We start from the raw sequence: 9,577 nt of genomic DNA, 5'->3' as shown, positions 1-9,577 counted from the left end.
ATAGGTATGACACCATTACCGGTGGCATTTTATAGGCCTTCCAATAATAAGAAAGAGTTAGAGAAGCAATTGACAGGAAAATCACAGAGATGCCCAATAACTATTGAGTGATGTTGGCGGACTTTATTCACCAAGGTATTGATTGGGATAATGTTAAAGTAAAGAGAAAGGTGAAGGTGTAATTTCTGAAATGTATTCTGGTGAACTTTCTTGAGCATCAGTATGTTGCTGGTCCAACTAGAATGGAAATGTTGCTGGACATGGTGCTGAGAAATGGACAAAGTGTCTATAGGGGAACACGTGTCCTAGTCACTACAGGCCTGTCACTCCAACTTAAGTAGTGGAGAAAGGTTTTAGAAACAATAATCAGGAGGAAAAAAATCAACAGGCACTTGGAGAGGTTTGAGTTAATTAAAGGGGGCTGGCATGGAGTTATAAAAGGCAGATCATGCTTGACTAATCAAACTGAAGTTTTTGATGAAGTAGCAGAGAAGGTGGACAAGGGGAATGCAGTTTTATGTTGTCTAAATGGATGTTCAGAAAGTAGCTGGTTTGTTTTTTAGATGGAGGATGGCAGACAGCGGTGTTCCTGAAGGTTCAATACATGGACCACTGCTTTTTCTGATATATGAATGACTTGGATATTGGAATATAGATTAAAATTTCAAAATTTGCTGCTGGCTCCAAACTTGCAGGTGTGGCAAACAGTGAGGGTAATACCATTTGACCGTAACAGGACAAATGCTAGCAGAATTGGCAGACATATGGCAGATGGCATTTAATACAGGGAGGTGTGAGGTGCTACATTTTGGCAGAGGAGGAGGCAATATAAACTTATTTGCACAGTTTTAAAGAGAGGACAGGGATAGAGGGCGACCTGGGGTTCATGTGCATAGATCATTGAAGGCAACAGGACTATTGAGAGAATAATTAGCAAAGCACATGGAATCTTGGGCTTCATAAATAAAGTTATTGAGTACAAGATCAGCGGGTCCAGCGGAGATTCACACGGATGATCCCAGGAATGGTAGGCCTGACATACGATGAACGTCTGAGGATCGTGGGATTATATTCATTGGAGTTTAGGAGGTTGAGGGGAGATCTAATAGAAACTTACAAGATAATGAACGGCTTAGATAGGATGGACGTAGGGAAGTTGTTTCCATTAGCAGGGGAGACTAGGACGCGGGGGCACAGCCTTAGAATAAAAGGGAGTCACTTTAGAACAGAGATGAGGAGAAATTTCTTCAGCCAGAGAGTGGTAGGTCTGTGGAATTCATTGCCACAGAGGGCTGTGGAGGCCGAGACGTTGAGCGTCTTCAAGACAGAAATTGATAAATTCTTGATTTCTCGAGGAATTAAGGGCTATGGGGAGAGAGCGGGTAAATGGAGTTGAAATCAACCATGATTGAATGGTGGAGTGGACTCGATGGGCCGAATGGCCTTACTTCCGCCCCTATGTCTTATGGTCTAAATTATGCTGAGCCTTTATAAAGCTCTGGTAAGGCCACAACTAGAGTGCTGTTTCTAGTTGCGGCCACCACACTTTGAAAAGGACGTGAGGGTTTTTGAAAGAGTGCTAAAGAGATTTACCAGAATGGTTCCAGGAATGAGGAATTTTAACTACAAGGTTAGGTTAGAAAAACTGACAGTGTTCTCATTGGAGCAAAGGAAATTGAAGGAAGATTTGCTAGAGGTGGACAAGATTAAGAACGGTTTGGAAAGTTTGACAAAAGAAGAACTGTTCCCATTAGCTGATGGTACAGAAGTAGGGATACAAATATAAATTTTTGTGTAACAGATGCAGGGATGATATGGGGTAGAACTTGCCTTATGCAGCACGTGATAATGATCTGGGATTCATTGCCTTTGAGATTATGGTAGCGAAGGTGATAAATGATTTCAGAAGGTAACTGGGTGGCAAATAAACTTGCAGGAGCCACTGGTATAGAGCTAAGGAAAGGGACTTACTGGATTGCTCAACAGGCACTGGCAAGGACTCAATGGGCCAAATGGTCTCTTTCTGTACCTCAATGATTCTTTGACTCTATGACATTGTGCCAAATGTATTTTCTATGCAACAATATCATCCAGCTGGAATTTGACCAGCTACCTTTTTCAACGTTTACTGAGCATCTGTACCTACTACAAAAGCTGACAATTGTTCCAAAGTCAGTGACCCTCTGACATCTGAGCAAGAATGATCCTTTCATAAGAAAGAAGTATGCCCCCTCTGGAATAACCTGCTCATTGTACTTCTTTCATTCAAAATACTCTAATCAGGTCTCTGCTTTTAGTGCTATTAGCTAAGCGAAGAATGTCGGTCAGGATTCTGGGAAGATTGCCTCTTCCTTTCAAGTAGTATAGCACCAAGGCAATATAACCATGCACTTGATTGGGTAAGAAGGACCCTGAGTTCATATTCCATGCAAAGTTAAAACATCGAACAACTAAACACTCCTTTATTTAGAAGCATAGGGTGCAATTCTCCCATCGCGACCTGCAACTTTTCTGGTGGGTCAGGCTGGGAGATGCACATCATAGAATAGAATAGAAACCCCACAGTGCAGAAGGAGGCCTTTTGGCCCATCGACTCTGCACCGACCACAATCCAACCCAGGCCCTACCCCCTTATCCCTACATATTTACCCGCTAATCCCTCTAACCTACGCATCTCAGGACACTAAGGGGCAATTTTAGCATGGCCAATCAACCTAACCCACACATCTTTGGACTGTGGGAGGAAACCGGAGCACCCGGAGGAAACCCACATCATCGACCTTTTTCCTAAGGATTTGTGCGTGCGCCAGGAACGCATGCGCATATCCCAGAGCCGGAGAACAGTCGGAGTCCAGACCACGCTGAAAACCGGCGGGAAGACAGGTAAGTTTTTTAAATGTATTTTATATATGTTTTCAATGTCATTATCGGGAACTTGCCAGTCCCGATTGAATCTCCCACCCCGCCAGAAGTACTTCATTCCAGCGGGGTTTAGAGTAGCTCCCCATGTTCAGGGAACTAGCAGGAGACCCTGCCGGAATGAAGGGGGGAGCAATCGGGGCCCCCCCAGGGGGTCGGGTGGCGGTGCCCCCTGGGCATGGGCACCCTGGCAGTGCCAGCCTGTGACCCCTGGCACTGCCCAAAGGGCAAAGTGCCCATACCCAGGGGGCACCTTGCCACTGCCCACCAGGCATCAGGCAGTGCCAAGGGGGTGGGGCCTATTGTGAGTGGCGATCGGTGGGGGTGGGAAGTCCCGCTGCCACTCTGCATGGTGATCGGTCTAGGATGGAGGGAGAGCAGCGATTGGGGCGAGCTGTGGGGAGTGGTCTGCCGGGGATGGGGGGGGGGGGGGGGGCTTGCCTCTCGGGGGGGGGGGGGGAGAGGGGTCTGTCGGGCTGAGGAGGGTGAGGGATCGCTATTGCTGGGGGAGGGTGGGCTGGACATCGGAGCTCTCCGGGGCGGTGGGGTGGGGGGATGGGGAGGAGGGATCAGGGCTGGCTTGGGAATTGTTGTGGGGGCCACGATAGGGCCGTGGGGAGGGGGGACTGGAGTTGCAGCACTGTGGGGCTCCCAGGCTGGCCAACAATCGAGCTGGTCAGCAAATGGGGAGGCTGACAGATCGGGACCACTGCGCATGCGCAGAATTCCGGAGCTGTCAGACTCTGGCAAGAATAGGCCCCGCCCCCTGGGTTTTTAATGAGATTCACGATTGTGACCTCTGCAGTGCACAGAGTGTGAAGATTCGAGTGTGAAGTTGAACTGAGAAAACAGTCGGGATCTAGAACAGTTTTCCCACCAATTCGGCACTTTTGAGAGAATCGCCTCCATAGAAAACACCCAGTACAGAAGAAAGCCATGTGGCTCAGCTTTTCAGCTTAAATTCCACTCTTCAGCTCTTGGTCCGTAGCCCTGTAGCTAACAGAATTCCAAGTATTTTCTAAATACAATAAGGACTTCTGTCTTCACCATCCTTTCAGGCTGCAAGCTCCAGACCCCCACCATCCTCTCCACTCTTCTACGAATTATTTTAAATTGATAATCCCTGGTTATCGATCTCTTTGCTCAAGAGAATAAGTGATATATATCCACTCTGTCTCGACACTTCATAATTATATGCACCACAATTGAATTTGATTAAATAAATGAGGATAAAATAAATTACACTCTTCATAATTGTGACTATGAACTTGATACAAACCCAAGCAACTATTGTTGAGTGTAAAGATGAGTAACTGGGTTTCTGAGATCCATGTTTAGCTCTGTGTGACACCTCACGAGTACTCTCAAGAAAGCTCTCCCTTCAGCAGCATCAACTCACTCTTTCAGAGTTTCCTGGTCTGCTGTTCCATTATATCCTTCACCTCATCGAATACATTAAGAAAAAATGTTCTTTTTTAGATGTCATGGGGCACAAGCTGCAACAAAGGGCGGCACGGTAGCACAGTGGTTAGCACTGCTGCTTCACAGCTCCAGCGACCTGGGTTCGATTCCCGGCTCGGGACACTGTCTGTGTGGAGTTTGCACATTCTCCTCGTGTCTGGGTGCTCCGGTTTCCTCCCACAGTCCAAAGATGTGCAGGTTAGGTTGATTGGCCATGCTAAAATTGTCCTTTAGTGTCCTGAGATGAGTAGGTTAGAGGGATTAGCGGGTAAAATATGTGGGGATATGGGGGTAGGGCCTGGGTGGGATTGTGGTCGGTGCGACTCGATGGGCCGAATGGCCTCTTTCTGGACTGTTGGGTTCTATGATTCTAATTCTAATTAAATCTTACATACCAATACACCTCCAGATCCTTCTACCTTTTATTTCCTTCTGGCTCTACCCACCTTCAAATCTCATACTTTGTCGTATTCACATTACCCCTTCCAGCCTTCTCCTTTCTGACTCCAAATGACTGTCTCCTCAACAATGGCCTTAGCGACATCCCTTAAAAATGCATTTTATGATTTTAATCACTCCTGCCTTCCACCCTTTCACAGAATTTCGCTTTAGTTCTTTCCGCTTGTCAATGTCCCTACTGTACTTACATTTAGATTGTTAAATCTCTGACGTGTTTTAAATGTAATTGTGTAACAATTGTTTGTTTCTGCTTCAATGGAGAATGGAAATTCCTGAACTGAGACAGGATGAGCACCAGGTGTGGCAGGTTCCCCAGTCCAGCTGTATTTTCTCCAGCACCTGAAACGAGAGTTAGTCTACAATATATAACTCAGTACCGCAACAATGGGGAGGAGAGAGAAAAACATTTGAACAAATAAATGGCTACTTTTTCCATGGCGTGATTTCTCTCACCACTGCCACATCCCTGTACATTGCTTCAAGATTCCAGGTTGCATCTCCCACTAATTACATCTGCGCTCCTGTGATCCCAGGTCCAATTCTCCCAGAATTGAATATCAGTTTCCTCACTTCTCCTACAATTAGAACAATTCTCCCAAATTGTACAATTGAACACTGAAACTCATTCAACATTCCTGAATTGCTTTCAGTTTCTGAAAATAAATCTTCTGCTTAAAGACTGTGTAGTAGAGATGATCTGACCCTTTTTTTATATTCGTTCATGGAATATGGGTGTCGCTGGCTGGGCCAGCATTTATTGCCCATCCCTGAGGGCATTTAAGAGTCAACCACATTGCTGTGGATCTGGAGTCACATGTAGGCCAGACTGGATAAGGACAGCAAATTTCCTTCGCTAAAGGACAGTGAACCAGATAGGCTTTTACGACGATCAACAATGGTTTCAGGGTCAGCTTTAGACTTTTAATTCCAGACTTTTATTGAATTCAATTTTCACCATCTACTATGGTGGGATTTCAATCTGAGCATTATCCTGGGTTTCTGGATTACTAGTTCAGTGACAATCCCACTACGCCACTGCCTTCCCTATGACCCTACAGAGCAATGGTGGCAGGAAGTGGGGTGGGGGGGGGGGGTGTTTGAGGTGCTGTCAGGTGCTCTCCAAATAAGTTTCATTTATCAATTAAAAAAAGGTGTGTTTTATAGGTGATCAATGCAGGTTACTGGATGTTCCTGAACAGGGTAGATTGGTGGGAGCAGATATGCTAGTACATTTTTTAAAGAGATTTGGATAGATAGTTGAAAGATAAATATTGGCAGTGCTATGGGGAAAGATTGGGACTGTGGGAGTAATTGGATGGCTTGTTTAAACCAAGCACGATGGGCTGAATGGTCTTGCTCTGTTCCACGTGGTTGCATGATTTAGTGAAGAGAAAAGGTGAAAGACAGAAATGAATACAGGGAGAGAGATGAAAGTGAAGGATGAAAGGGACCGAAGTGAAGGAGTGAGCAGTTTAAGATGAGTATAGAGTACAGGTTTAACAATGAAAAAAATAGTTTTTGTGGGAGTGCAAAGCCAAATAATTGCCCTAATGGTGCATCTTCACCTTACATTAGGCAACCCACTCATTAGTTCCATTACAAGGATCCAATCCAGTACTCCAGATGTAAGAATACAACCCAATACTTTACTTCAAATGTTTGAAAACTCATGCAGTGTTATGATCTATAATCATTGTTCTACCAGTCCAAGGTAGCTTCCTATAGTGCCAGAGCCCCCCCCCCCCCCCCCCACCCCCCACCACCACCACTTCACCAATCTGTAATCCACTAATCAAAATTTCCAATACCAATTTCCTCCACAAATAAATCCCACTCCATAATCAATGACAAATAAGCACTCAACACAATGAAGAAATCAGGATTGAAAAATCTTCACTGGGCTTTGTGGTGGATGATGTACTAGTGACCTCTGCTCCTGACTCCACCAGAGTATCTCGAGTTGGAATAGGGTCACCTGATTTCCATGTAAGCAATAGATTCCGTTCAACTTTGTGAAAGGTAGGACAGGGTTGGTGGTGAGGCAGACAGTGCAGACAACTCACCTTTTGGCCAGGCTCCAAACTTTTTAAGATCACTGTCTAGTTCCTCTCTTTATCTTGCTTCATGCAGCTAGATTTCTTCTGAGGGTTCTGGCTTCTACTCCGTGTCCGCTTCAGTTGAATAAATCTGTATGTGGAATTTCTTTAGTTTGGGGGCTCTGGATCCTTCCGACTGGCATCCAAAATAGCAGAAGATACTTCTTCTGGGCCTTTTTCCCTTGCAGCCCATCCCCCATCCTCCTATCAGAGCTGGGCTGAGCATAGGGCCTATGTGGCATTTCTTCTAGATAGTCCTCCAAAATGGATTCTCACCCGGTGGACCGACAATAGAATAAGTTGGAAGAGCTGGTTACTTCACATTACACCAATCTACCCCTCCCAAGCCAACACATTAGTAAAATTGTGCTTGATGTGGATAAAGCTACTCTTCCCATTCATGAAGGATCCCCCAGAAAATGTTGTAAAAATGAATAAGGTTGTTAAGTCAACTAAATATAAAACTTAAAAGTACAATCCTGCCTTTGTACAAGCCATTGGTCTTATCTCATCAAGATTACTATGTCCAATCTTGGCCTTATATAGGGATTGATAAAATCAGACTCAAAGGCAGAATTTTCCCATCCTGCCCGCCATGGGAATCGTAGTGGGCGGGACATGGACCGTGCAAACGTCCATTGATCTGGGATGGGATTTTCCAGCCTTGGCGCGAGCATGGCCAAAAAGTCCCGCCCAAAGTGTTCAAAGGAAGACCACTGGATTGATAATTTATTTAATGGCCCTTACTTATGAGGACAGACTTGGAGAATTTGGGCATTTTGCTTTGAAAGTATTTATTTTAGGGGGTATGTTTGCAGTCTTAAAATAATATTGAAAGGATGAAAGTCTGCTCATCTAGGTGGGTTATTTGAGTTGCTCATGCAGTGATGGACAAAGAGGTTTCGCTATAAGTTACAAAAATGTCAAGTTAGATCAGATGGCAAGAAGTCCATCTTTTCATTGTTACCAGTCATTGAATTAGCTACCAGTTATCAGTTGTTGAATTGATTAGCAGTTATCAGTCATTGATTTAGTTAGCAGTTAGCAATTGTTGATTTGGTTAGCATTTATCAATTGTTCATTTGGTTAGCAGATATCAGGCATTGATTTGGTTACCAGTTAGCTATTAGTCATTGATTTGGTTAGCAGTTATCAGTCATTGAATTGGTTACCAGTTAGTGATCAGCTGTTGATTTGGTTACCAGTATGCAGGGTAAATGTGGATTTGCTACATGTTTGGAAAAGGGAACAAGACGGGTTCCTGCAATTGGATGATATTCTGAGTTATAAATAGTAGGTGGGTTTGTTTAGACGAATTACATCAGTCACTTTGGTCACTTAGCTTGATGGATTGCATTCGAGGTCCAGTTTTTCTAAATGAATTTTTTAATTTCTGTTTTCTTTAGGCTCTCCAGGAGATTTTGATTGTAGGGAAGGCAGGGGCAGGCAGAGCTAATGGTTTGTGTAGATTGCACTGCATCAAGATGGGAAGGGTTGATGAACGAATTGTTTCTTTTTTTGTTTGGTGTGTTTGCAAAAAGCTGGTCTAATTGTGAACTGGTAATGGTGGAGAAGCTGAGCTAGTATGTTTTCTATTTAAAAGAGGCTTACACACCTTCCAGTGGAGAACAGCAAAACTACATGTTGCTTAAGGAGACAGTTGTATCTTGACAGTGTAGTCAATCGTTTGGTGACACAATTTGTATCGAAGTCTTGGGATGGGATTTTCTGGCCGCCTGCCTGAGGTCAATGGACCTTTGCATGGTCCTGTCCCGCCCGCTACAATTCCCATGACGGATGGGGTGGGAACATTCCGCTCATTGTATTTACAGAATACTGTTTTAAGAACAGTCATCTGCTTGAACATGCAGGATTGGTCCATTCAGTTTTCCTTTTCAGACTACTTGAGGTGTGTCGTTTCTGATGATTGATGATTGTGCAGGTGTAATGAACAATACTGCGAATGTAACAAAAATGGGCGGCACAGTGGTTAGCACAGCTGCCTCATAACGCCAGGGACCCGGGTTCAATTCCCAGCTTGGGTCACTGTGTAAAGTTTGCACGTTCTCCCCGTGCCTGCGTGGGTTTCCTCCGGGTGCTCTGGTTTCCTTCCACATTCTGAAAGACGAGCTGGTTATGTGCATTGACCCGAACAGGTGCTGGAATGTGGCGACTAGGGGAATTTCACAGTAACTCGGTTGCAGTGTTAATGTAAGCCTTGTGACTAATAAATAAATTTTAAAAAAAAATAACCAAAAACATTTGTCTTATTTATCAGCGATTGAAATCGAAAGAACCATTAACATCATGAGACTGGGGAAGATACTCGTAATGCGAAATAACCAGTGGATTGAATCCCCGCCAACAGCTGTAGCGGGGTCTATCACAAGATACCCAAAACCGAAAAAAAACAGAAGGCGAAGCAGCCCCGCTGGAAATAGATGAATTAAATGCACAGCTTTAGTGAGCTGCCGCTGTAGATTCTTAATGCTTTTTCATGTGCAGCTGGAGAAGGACAAGTAGCCTCAAAGCACAGCAGCTCTTCCAGCTCCAGATTTGGATGCTGAACTGGAACATTAATTTGTATGTTTGGCTATTTTCCTCAATAAAACTGAGTTCTGAACTTGAATCCATGGTGTTTG

This window comes from Mustelus asterias, chromosome 1, assembly GCF_964213995.1.
Source record: "Mustelus asterias chromosome 1, sMusAst1.hap1.1, whole genome shotgun sequence".
Classification (NCBI taxonomy): domain Eukaryota; kingdom Metazoa; phylum Chordata; class Chondrichthyes; order Carcharhiniformes; family Triakidae; genus Mustelus; species Mustelus asterias.
This window is presented reverse-complemented; position numbering follows the sequence as displayed.